The 11272-nt window shown below is 37.3% G+C and overlaps 1 pseudogene; it reads left to right on the top strand.

Moving 5' to 3' along the window:
* Window positions 1–9807: 9807 nt before the first annotated feature.
* On the top strand, window positions 9808–10983 carry LOC148552910 (respiratory burst oxidase homolog protein C-like; annotated as a pseudogene).
* Window positions 10984–11272: the final 289 nt, after the last annotated feature.

The following is an 11272-nucleotide window of genomic DNA, read 5'->3' as shown; positions in this document are numbered from 1 at the left end:
ACTTCCACTCATGACTTGACTTTAGTGCTTTTAAAATTGCGATTTACTTGGTTTACACCAAAGCCATTTCATGAGTTGCTGGGCTAGCATTTCCATTCCAATTGGTTCCCTTCTTCATTGAATTGCATTGTTGATGATTTTATTTCTCTTTGTTCTTTCTTTACTACCTGATTTATCATCAATAATCTGCATTCTTTGCTTGAACGTGAGCTTGCTTGTTCTTACATCTTGTGAATTTCTTTTAGCTAGGAACTACAGTACCATGCCACTAATTTTAACTTACCTTTTTAATTCTTGACTTCATTGACTTCCTAACTTTTCTCTTAGTTTTACACTAACTCTTTTTCAACCCCTTTCAAGGCATGTTTATTGTTGTTTCTTACCAAACAAGCATTCTGAATTTCATTTCATAGATTCTTGGATTGTGATTTCTGATTGGTTTCTTTGACTCCTACCTTGCATCCAGTCCAAAATTCTATATCTTTATGACTCACTTCTTGCTTTAGCTTTCTCTCCTATTTTACCTATCCACTACTTGTTATGCTTGCCCATTAATTGCCTATTTGTTTCCCTGCTTTATTTGTTAATCTGTATCCTGGAATTTCTGTTTTTCAGGATGTTTGATCCAAAAGGAAAGGGCAAGGCTAAGGCCAGCATTGGTAAGAGGAAAAGAGGACAGTCATCTGTCGCTCTGTCAGATATTCTTGGGAATGATTCATGGCATGAGAAGAACTTCACTCCGCAGGAAAAAGAAGATCAACTAGTGCCTGCTTCTGACCCAGTAAAATTTGCAAACCTCTACTGTGAACTGAAATTTTCGGTCATTGCAGAAAAGAGGCACCTCTATTTAGAAAAGACTCTCAGAATACTAACTAAATTATAGAAGTACACTACAGAACAAATCAAACAGAGAGGTTAGTTCTTTCTAGAGAGAAATCTGATAGAAGTTAACGCATCCTGGGTCCGTGAATTCTACTGCAACTATTATAAAACGACCCTGGATGCAATACAACTAAGAAGAAAACAGATCTTGGTTACTGAGGAGGCCATAGAAGATATCCTCCATTTCCAGCCAAAATTAGACGAGCCAGATGGTTATCAGAAGGCTGAGGAGTCCCTTAGGTGTATGAGCTTTGACTGGGATGCTGTGAGGCGCACCATAGCCATTGATCTGGCTGTTCCCTGGGCTTTGGGTAAGTCGACGGTAACTCCAAAGGGCATCAAGATTACCTATCTTAATGATGAGGCTCGGCTATGGCAGAAAATACTGAGCAACTATGTTATGCCGAGCACTCACGAGTCCGAGGTGCCGGCTGCTATGATCCTTCTCATATGGTGCGTTATGGAAGGAAAGGAACTATACCTTCCACGGTTCATCAGGAAATACATAGCTAGAGTCCATGTCAGAGGCACCCTACCTTTTCCCTATCTGATTACCCAGATGGCCCGTCGAGCTGAGGTGTCTTGGGAACTTGAGGATGAGAAGCCACCGGTTGCCGAATGCAAAAAGATTATTCCACATGGCAAGCGGTTCGAAGCTCTTGGCCACAGACTACCTTCTCTTACTACCTCTACTGATGCGGCCACATCCCCCGCGGCACCCTCCGTGCCTGCCGCACCTCCCGCATCCACAGCACCTTCTTCCGCTTCCCAGCCCATCTACCATATAGTGCACCGCCTCTTTGAGCGCATCGATCAGATGGAGTGCCACACTCAGCGGCGTATTGAGCAGTCTGAGCATTGCAACAAGCGACGCTATGAGCATCTGAAGCTGATGATGAGGACTGGGCATACTGATATCCCCTCTGAGCCTGACACACCATCGGAGCACTCTGAGGCGGAGGAGGAGGATAAGCAGGATGAGGAGGCACAGCTGGCAGACCAGCAGCAGACACAACAGGAGGAGCCACAGCTTGAGCATCCGGCAGGGCCACAGGCCCCTACACAGCCATCACCCACAGAGCCAGCAGCAGCACACCCTTCAGGAGGCGATGACCCTTCACACTGAGCTTGACAGAGCATCGAGGACGATGCTGTGATATAAATGTGGGGAGGTCGCCATCTCTGGCGGATTCTATTTTTGGTGAACTATTTTAGACCTTTTATCCTATTTTTACTTTATTTTGTATTTTTTTGCTTTATTTTATTTTATTTTATCTTATTTTCCTTTCAGTACTTGCACATTTTCTTTTACTGTACTTTTGTTTATTTTTTACTTTGTTACATTTTGCACTTTGGACTGTATATATATCTTAGATATTTAGCTTGAATTGCACCTTTAGTCTATTAGTTGTGATATAGAAAAATATGGATTATTGAGCTTAGTTTATCCTTTTAGCATATGAGAATTTGGTTTGATTGAAAATAGGGAGTAAACTAGAAATTTTTAGTTTTTCATAATCACAACAATCCATTTAGTATATATATATATAGTAATAAATATTGGTCAACTGATGAAATTTTCAAGGAATATATTTATTTTTAGGAAAGGCATTTAAGATTCCCATTGAATTTGAGTATAAACCCTTTTAGTAACTTGTATGATATATATAATTGGATATATGGTTTTGAGCCAAAGAGCATACAACCCGTGAGTTTTTTAGCTTAATTACATGGTTACATTATTTAACCATAATATTTTATCCTTGTGTGTTTCTTCACTATAATTGCAGACTTTACTTTGTTCCATTCTATATGTCCACTGTTTAGTGTATTTACATGCTTGCATATGATTGAGGCCATTATTTGTCATTAGTTCACTTATCCCAAATAGCCTACCCTTTCAATTACCTTTGTTTGCCACTTTGAGCCTTTTAATCCCCATTTATTCTGTAATTCTACCACATCACTATCCTTAAGCGGAAGAACAAAGTAATTACCCCAAATTAAATCTTTGGTTAGCTTAAGATAGAGATTGTGTATCAATTAAGTGTGAGAAACCGTGGAAACTCGGGTTAATAAGAAAGTGTTAAGTTTTATTGATAATATGTTGGGAATTTGGGAGCATACTCATGTGAGACCAAAACAATTAACACACCATGTGCATTGATATGTTATATTATTTTTACAAATAAATAAATAAATAAATAAATAAATAAGGGGACAAAATTACCCCAATGCTAAGTTTAATAATCAATGTATATATGGTGAACCTTAAAGATAATTTGGTACATGAGTGTGTGATGCAAAAGTGGGAATTATGGGTAGCTAAGCATGATTTTAGAAGTACATAGAGTATGTGTATGTTAGGTGAGAACTTACGCTAGTGAAGGATTCAATTTATAGCTCACTTGGCCATACATATATCCTCACCCTTGCCTTAACCCCATTACAACCTTGAAAAGACCTCATGATATTTGCATTTGTACATTAAATATTTGTTGATTGGTTAGATGAAGAACAAAGTCTTAGAAAGCATGACTAGAGAAGAGTTGAGTTGGTTTATCCCCAAACACTGAGTGATTAGAGTGTATATACAATTCCAGTGAGGGTCAATAGCTCATTTCCATATGTCCATATTTGATCATTACTTGTCTTGCAAGTTTGTGAACTCTTTTGGTTGACTCAACTCAATTGTGAATGTGTTTTGATTTAGTCCTTGGTTGTGCATATATGATTCCTTGAAAATTTGACTCAATCTAACCACATGTATGCTTATATATATAGACAGATAGTAATTATAATTTCATGATGCATGTAGGTAGCTTGCATTTAAATAGGTTATATTTCATAAGTCCACCATTCTGCCTTCACTCTTTTTCAATTTCTTTTAAGTTGAGCATGAGGACATGCTAGTGTTTAAGTGTGGGGAGATTGATAAACCACTATTTTATGGTTTATCTTGTGCTAATTTGAGTGGTTTTTATCAGTTCTTTGCTCATTTATTCATATAATTTGCATGGTTTTATAACTCCTTCCTGATTCTGTGAAATAGTTGAAAACATGTTTTCTAGGCCTTTAAACTGTTAATTTTAATTACCCTTTATTACCATTCAATGCCGTGATCTGTGTGTTGAGTGTTTTCAGGCTTTATAGGGCAGGAATGGCTTAGAGGATGGAAAGGGAACATGCAAAAGTGGAAGGAACGTGAAAAATAAAGTTTTGAGAAGCTGGTAGTGACGCGCACGCATGGGTGACACGTATGCGTGCCTAGCGCAGAAGACGAGCGACGCATACGCATGACTGACGCATACGCGTGACATGCGCCACGTGCAGAAAGTTGCAGAAAGCGCTGGGGGCAATTTCTGGGCTCCTTTTTGGCCCAATTCCAAGCCCGAGAACACAGAGTAGAGGCTGCAGAATGGGGGAATCACACACACTTCTCATTCATAGAATTTTAGGTTTTAGATGTAGTTTTCTAGAGAGAGGGAGGGGCTCTCTCCTCTCTCTAGGTTTTAGGTCTTAGTTTTATTCGTTTTCAATTTCAGATTTCTATCTTAGTTGATTAGTTTCTCTTCTACTTTTAATTGTTCTAGCTTTCTAGTTTATTTATTTACCTTATTGATTACTTTATGTTGCTACTTTAGTTTATGAATTCTCATGTTAGATTTGATTTTTTATTTAATGCAATTTGAGGTATTTCAGATTTATGATTGCTTTCTTTAATTTGTATTATTGATGTTTGCAATTGGTAGTTTAGATTTAATATTCTTTGCGAGTTTTCTATGCTTTTATTTTGTGCCTACCAAGTGTTTGATAAAATGCTTGCAAGGATGTTAGAGTAGATTTTATGCTCTTGGCTTGGGATGGTAACTTAGAAACTCTTGAGTTACTAATGTCCAAGTAATTGATGATTAGAGCCATTAACTCTAGTTCTCACTAATTGAATTGGTGGAGAGCTAGGACTTATGGACTTGGATTGATATAGCTCATTTAACTTTCCTTTACTACTAGTTAGAGGATGATTTAATGGGATTGATCCCTGCCAATTCTCATGTTGTGGTTAGTGATAAGGATAGAGATCCTTGACCACCAAACCTTGCCAAGACCTCTTTATCATTTGATTTTCATTACCATTTACTTTTTCTTGTTCTCTTATTCATAAAACCCCAAAATATACCTTTACATAACCAATAACAAGAACACTTCCCTGTAATTCCTTGAGAGACGACCCGAGGTTTGAATACTTCGGTTATTAGTTTTATTAGGGGTTTGTTACTTGTGAGAAACAATTTTTTGTATGAAAGGATTCTTTGTTGGTTTAGAAGCTATACTTTCAACAAGAATTTATTTGTGAATTCTTTACCGACGAAAATCTGTTCGTCACTAGCCACCATGTGATTTGGATCCTTTTCTTTGATTAGGCAATTTCTTGATGGATGATTGTGCATTTATCTTAATGCATTATGTTTCTTGATCATATACATCCATATGTTTTTGGCTTGATCGCTTTCATGCTTCTTTATTGCTTGTTCGGTTATCTTGACCTACAAGTTTAAATTATCTCAAGCACACTAGAATGAGTGAAGTGCATGTTCCTTTTGTGTAACTGTGGCATAGTTTTTATGTTGGTGTGTGTGTTCTAAGCCGCGCGCAACTTAGAATGCACACTTCTTTTGACCCATGTCACACTAATTCACTCACCCCATTCTAGTGATTTACCTCATTCCAACAAGTTACGCTTCCTTGCTTTTGTATTTTCTTATCTTATGGTGTTATTTTATGTTTTTCATGATTCCTGCACCACAAGCAAAAATGGAAGCGGAAGAAAGAACACGTAGCAACCGGTTGATCCACCAGCTGAATGTAGCAACTCGAAAAGTTGCCGTACCTACCCCCTTGCTCATCTTTGAACGCACCGAGGACGGTGCAAACTTTTATGTGTGGGGAGGTCGTCCGACCAGTCGGCATTTTTGGGTGACAAATTTCTAATCCCAACACTTTTGCATTTCATTTTTAGGTCTTTTAGGATTTTTAGTTTCATTTTCTTAATTTTGCATATATATACATAATAAGCTTAGTCAAAATATTGAAATTTTTCGAGAAAATTATCTATTGGGCAACCCAATTGATTTGAGTGAAAACTTATCATAGAACTTGCTTGAACTATATATTGTGGATTATGATTTTGAGCTAAGAACACAACCTTGTGAGATTTGAGCCTTAATTGCGTGGTTACATCTTATAACCACTTGTTTTCCTTTCTTGTGTGCATTAGTCTCTTCCTATGATTGTAATCTTTGATTTGTTTAATTCTATATATCCATATTCCTTGTATTCATGCATTTATATGATTGAGACTATCATTTCAAATAGCTCACTCACCCAAATAGCCTTACCTTTTATCAACCTTTGTTAGCCAACTTTGAGCCTATGATTAACCCACTTTGTTCTTAATTTTAGCACATTACAAGCCTTGAAGCGAAAAATAATAAATGTCCTTAATTTGGATCTTTGATTAGCTTAGGTTAGTGTGTGTGTGTCATTCAAGTGTGGGGAAACTTGGGACATTGGTTGAGAGAAAAAGGTGTTTTTGTTTTGTATTTCTATATTTGGAATTGGGTACAAACTCATGTGTTAATTAAATATAAAACCATATGCATTGATGCTCTTGTATATATTTTAGTTTGAAAAAAAAAAAGAAAGAAAAAAATGAATGATAAAGAAAAATAAAAAGAAAATATATATATATATATATGATAAAGAAAAAAGAAAAGAAAGAAAATAGAAAGAAAAGAAAAAGAAAAAAGAAAGAAATAAAAAGGGGACAAAATGCCCCAAAGTAAAGTTCAATAAGAATCAATGCATAAGTGTTGTGAAATGAAAAGGAAATGCATGAGTGTGTGAAAAGTGAAGAATGGGTAGTTAGGCTAGCTTTGAAATTGTATAGGATATCGTAGGTTAGGTGGGAAGCTTATGTTAATCAAAGATTTGAATTCAAGTCCACTTGACCAATGCATCCTACCTTGACCCTAGCCCCATTACAACTTATGAAAAGACCTCATGATAATTGTATGCATGCACGAAATATTTGTTGATTGTTAGAAGAAGAACAAATCTTAGAAAGCATGATTAGGAGAGAATTGAGAGGATCGACCCTAAACACTTGAGCGACTAGAGTGCAAACACTTCCGGTGAGGGTTCGATTACTCAATTACATGTCTCCACCTATGATCATCACTTTTCTTGGAAGTTTATAAAAAATTTTAATAACTTAAATCAATTGTGGATTTGATTTGATTGCTATTGCTATTAGCCCTTGTGCCTATATATGTTCTCTTGGGAATTGATTTATTTTGACCAAGTAATTGCATTCATTTAGATAGTTGCATATAGATAGATTGCATTTAGTTAATTTACATTTTAATAAATATTGATACCCTTTATTTTCTTCTTGATTTAGCATGAAGACATGCTATGGTTTAAGTGTGGGGAGGATGATAAACCCCATTTTTAGGGTTTATCTTGTGCTTAATTTAGGAGATTTATCACCTTTTCTCACATTTATTCAATGAAATAGCATGGTTTCATGATTGTCTCCTCATTTTTGCTTAAGTGTGAAAACATGCTTTTTAGGCCCTTAATTGCTAATTTTGATTCCACTAGATGCCTTGATATGTTTGATAATGAATTCAGATTGGGAAGGCTAGGAATGGATTAAAGGGGTGGAAAGGAAAAGCATGCGAGTGGAGAACTCATGAAGAAACAAGGATTTGGGATGCTGAGATCGATGCGCACGCTCAGAAGACGCGTACGCGTGAAACGATGAAGTCGCATGGCGATGCGTACACATACGTGACGCGTACACATGGAACGCAAATTGTCAAGCGATGTGTACGCGTGACCCACGCGCACGCGTTGGTGCTCGCACGTGACCCACTTAAAGTGAATCTGCTAGGGGCGATTTCTGGGCTTTTCAGGCCCAAATCCAACTCATCTCTGATGCTATTTAACCCAAGGATTGAAGGGGAATCAACATACATTAGACATTACATCACATTAGTTTAGTTTAGTTTAGTTTTGGAGGAAAAGTTAGTTTCTAGAGAGAGAAGCTCTCTCTTCTCTCTAGAATTAGGTTAGAGGTAGATTAAGATTTCTTATATCTAGGTTAATTTCATGCTTTGATTTACTTTTCCTTTTGTAATTCTTGTTCTTCTACATCTTCTCTCTCTAGTTTAGCATTTAATTCTTGTAATTCTCTACTTTTATGTTGATGCACTCTTGTTCCTCTTATTTCTCTTTTAATGCAATTGATGATTCATGTTCCCTTATTGTTGAATTTCTTTGTTGTTGTTTAATTCTTTGCAATTAGTAGTTGTAGATTTATAATTCTTGCAATTTGATTTTACTTTCCTTTTATGCATCCCAAATGTTTGACAAAATGCTTGGTTGGATTATAGAGTAGGTTTTTCTCCTCTTGGCCTAGGTAGAGTAATTAGTGACTCTTGAGTTATCTAATTCTCTTGTTGATTAATAATTAGAAGTTTCTAATTAACTTGAATGTCACTAAAGCTAGTCTTTCATCATGATTAGCCTAGGACTTGTGGAATCAAGTTAATTCATCCCCTTGACTTTCCTTCATAGTTAGAGGTTAACTAAGTGGGAGCAAAGGACAATTGTTCTCACAATTGAGGAGGATAATGAGGATAGGATTTCTAGTTCTCATACATTGCCAAGAGCTTTATTAGTTGTTGGTTTATTTCCTTTTCCATTTATATTTCTTGTCTATTACCTCAAAAAACCCCAAACATACTTCATAATCAATAACAAGAACACTTTATTGCAATTCCTAGGGAGAATGACCCCAGGTTTGAATACTTCGGTTATTTTTATAGGGGTTTCTTACTTGTGACAACCAAATTTTTGTATGAAAGGATTATTGTTGGTTTAGAAACTATACTTGCAACAAGAATTCATTTGTGAAATTCTACACCATCAAAAATCCATTCATCAATTAGCTGCCATTGTTGTGTCTTCAGCTTCTTGCTCTAGAGAATCTGTGAGATCCCTTCCAGCCCTGGTTGCTTGAACTTGTTGCAAACGCCGCCTTAAGGTCCTCTCACACTACAAGAAAAACACCCATTCAGCCATACTTTTTTAAGCTACATTTGAAAAGCGTAGCCTATTCTTAGAATAGGCTATGCTTTTTTGCATGGTGCCCTTTTATAAGAGAATAGGAAACACTATTGAGGCATCACTTTAAAAGTGTCTCCTTAGATATTTTAAATATCACTTATAAAGCGTAGCCGTATCTAGATAGCTATGGGTACATTTCTGACCTCAAAGAGAGTTCTTTTAAAAAGTAACCCATTTGTTATATTTTGGGTGCACTTCAAAAATGTTGCTAATCTATGTAGGACCAAATCCCTCGACATTTAGTAAATTTTTTATCCTTTTCACCAAGACTATCACCAACACAACGTAACTTCGTGCCTCCACCACCAACACCCTGATCTCACCACCAACACTTCGTGCCTCTCATCATCAATCCCAAATACGTTTTGCTGTCGCACCAACCACTCAAGAACCATCGGTGTCGCCACTCCAGAACCGCAGCTCACCGCTCCTCTTCCCCACTCACCGCTCTACTTCCACACTCACCGCTCCTCTTCCTCACTCGACGCTAACCACTCGAGAGCTATCAGTCGTCTTTGCTGCGTGCTCGCATCGATCGTCATCATCGTCCTCCTGTCGCTCACCACGTGGTGGAGAAGGTATATATTCAGAGGGTTAGGGTTCCGATTTTAGGGTTTTCAATTTGGGAGTTTGGGTATGTTACGGCGCGGGTGAACTCTCATACCCTCATTTCTCCTTTTGTTCCACTTGATTTCCTTTGGTGCTATTGTTGTTAGAACCACTTCCATTAAAATGAAGCAGGTTTCTCAAGAACTCAAACGACTCGCTTCGATTTCTTCCAAACAAACAGCACCTTCTTCTTCTTCTGATGCTGCTGCTGCTGCAAGAAGACGACACTACGATAGGACTAAGTCCGCAGCTTCGAGTGCTCTCAAGGGACTTAAGTTCGTCACTAAGGGTGGCGGCGGTGGTGGTGGCGGTGTCGGTGGTGCAGGGTGGCATGAAGTGGAGAAGCGGTTTGATGTTCTTACTGCCTCAACTTATGGATGGCTTCATTGTTCTCTCTTTGGAAAATGTATAGGTAATAATTGAAATTGAAGAGTTCATAACAAATCTGCACTATTTTTTGTTGGTTCTTTCTAAGTGTTTGTGAAATTGTTTGTGTGTGTGTGTGTATGTGATTGAGTGAAATAAGGACTTGTTCTGAGTAGTTTTCTCATAGGAAGTGTTTGGATAACTATGGTTCGAATTTGTTGAGTTATTTGTATGTAGGGATGAGCAAGGAATCTGAGGCATGCTGGTGTACTTTTCGATTCGTTAACTAGGAGGAGGGATATTCATGGGGATTCAATTAACAAAGCTCCATTGAAGGACTTTTGCGACCAGATTTCTGACCAGAGTTTTGATTCCAGGCTCAGAATCATCTTTGACATGTAACTAATTCATTACTTCTATACTTAATTTTAGAACTAGGAAAAGAAATTGGTTGGTATTTTCTTTAATTCCCACCATTAAGTATGTTAACCTTCATTTAGAATAATGCAGGGTTGATAAAGATGCAGATAGAAGAATCACCGAGGAAGAAATTAAAGAGGTTTATATGAATTTTCTTTTTAAATTCATCAACAGAAAAATTAGAATGTAGTGAAGTAGTTTTTATCGGCAACCTTTTTTCCTTTCCTAGCTTTGCATTTTGTTCCCATGAGAATAGGAGTTTCCTTGATCACAAATGATCAATTCTGTTTTCAGATCATCTGCCTTAGTGCCACAACAAACAAACTCTCAAATATACAGCAGCAGGCTGAAGAATATGCAGCTTTGATCATGGAAGAACTAGACCCTGAAGAGACAGGATTTATCATGGTATTTACATCATCCTATTTCATCTTTCTTGCGACTTCCCTCGCCTCCTTCGTGCAAGCCCTCAAAAGTACAAATTGCACCTTGATTCAGGAGAAACAGGGTTAAGCTTCCTAAACCACTCAACAGTCTAACTGGCTTCAATGCATTTTGGTACTCACATCATCTCTTTGTCATTGTCTATGCCTTGTTGATTGTTCATGGAATCAAACTTTTCTTGACCAAAGAGTGGTACGAGAAAACGGTTAGTAACTTCAGTCCCTTTTTCTTTGTATAAATTGCACTAACACTTTCCTGAGGTTAAAGTTAAACAATATACAACTGATGAACGAATTTTTGATGGTGTAGAATTTCACAAATGAATTCTCGTTGCAAGTATAATTTCTAAACCAACAAT

The sequence above is a fragment of the Arachis ipaensis genome, chromosome B7, assembly GCF_059453495.1.
Source record: "Arachis ipaensis isolate K30076 ecotype BB chromosome B7, ASM5945349v1, whole genome shotgun sequence".
Lineage (NCBI taxonomy): Eukaryota > Viridiplantae > Streptophyta > Magnoliopsida > Fabales > Fabaceae > Arachis > Arachis ipaensis.
Note: the sequence above shows the minus strand (reverse complement) of the source record. Positions and strands in the feature narration are given on the sequence as shown.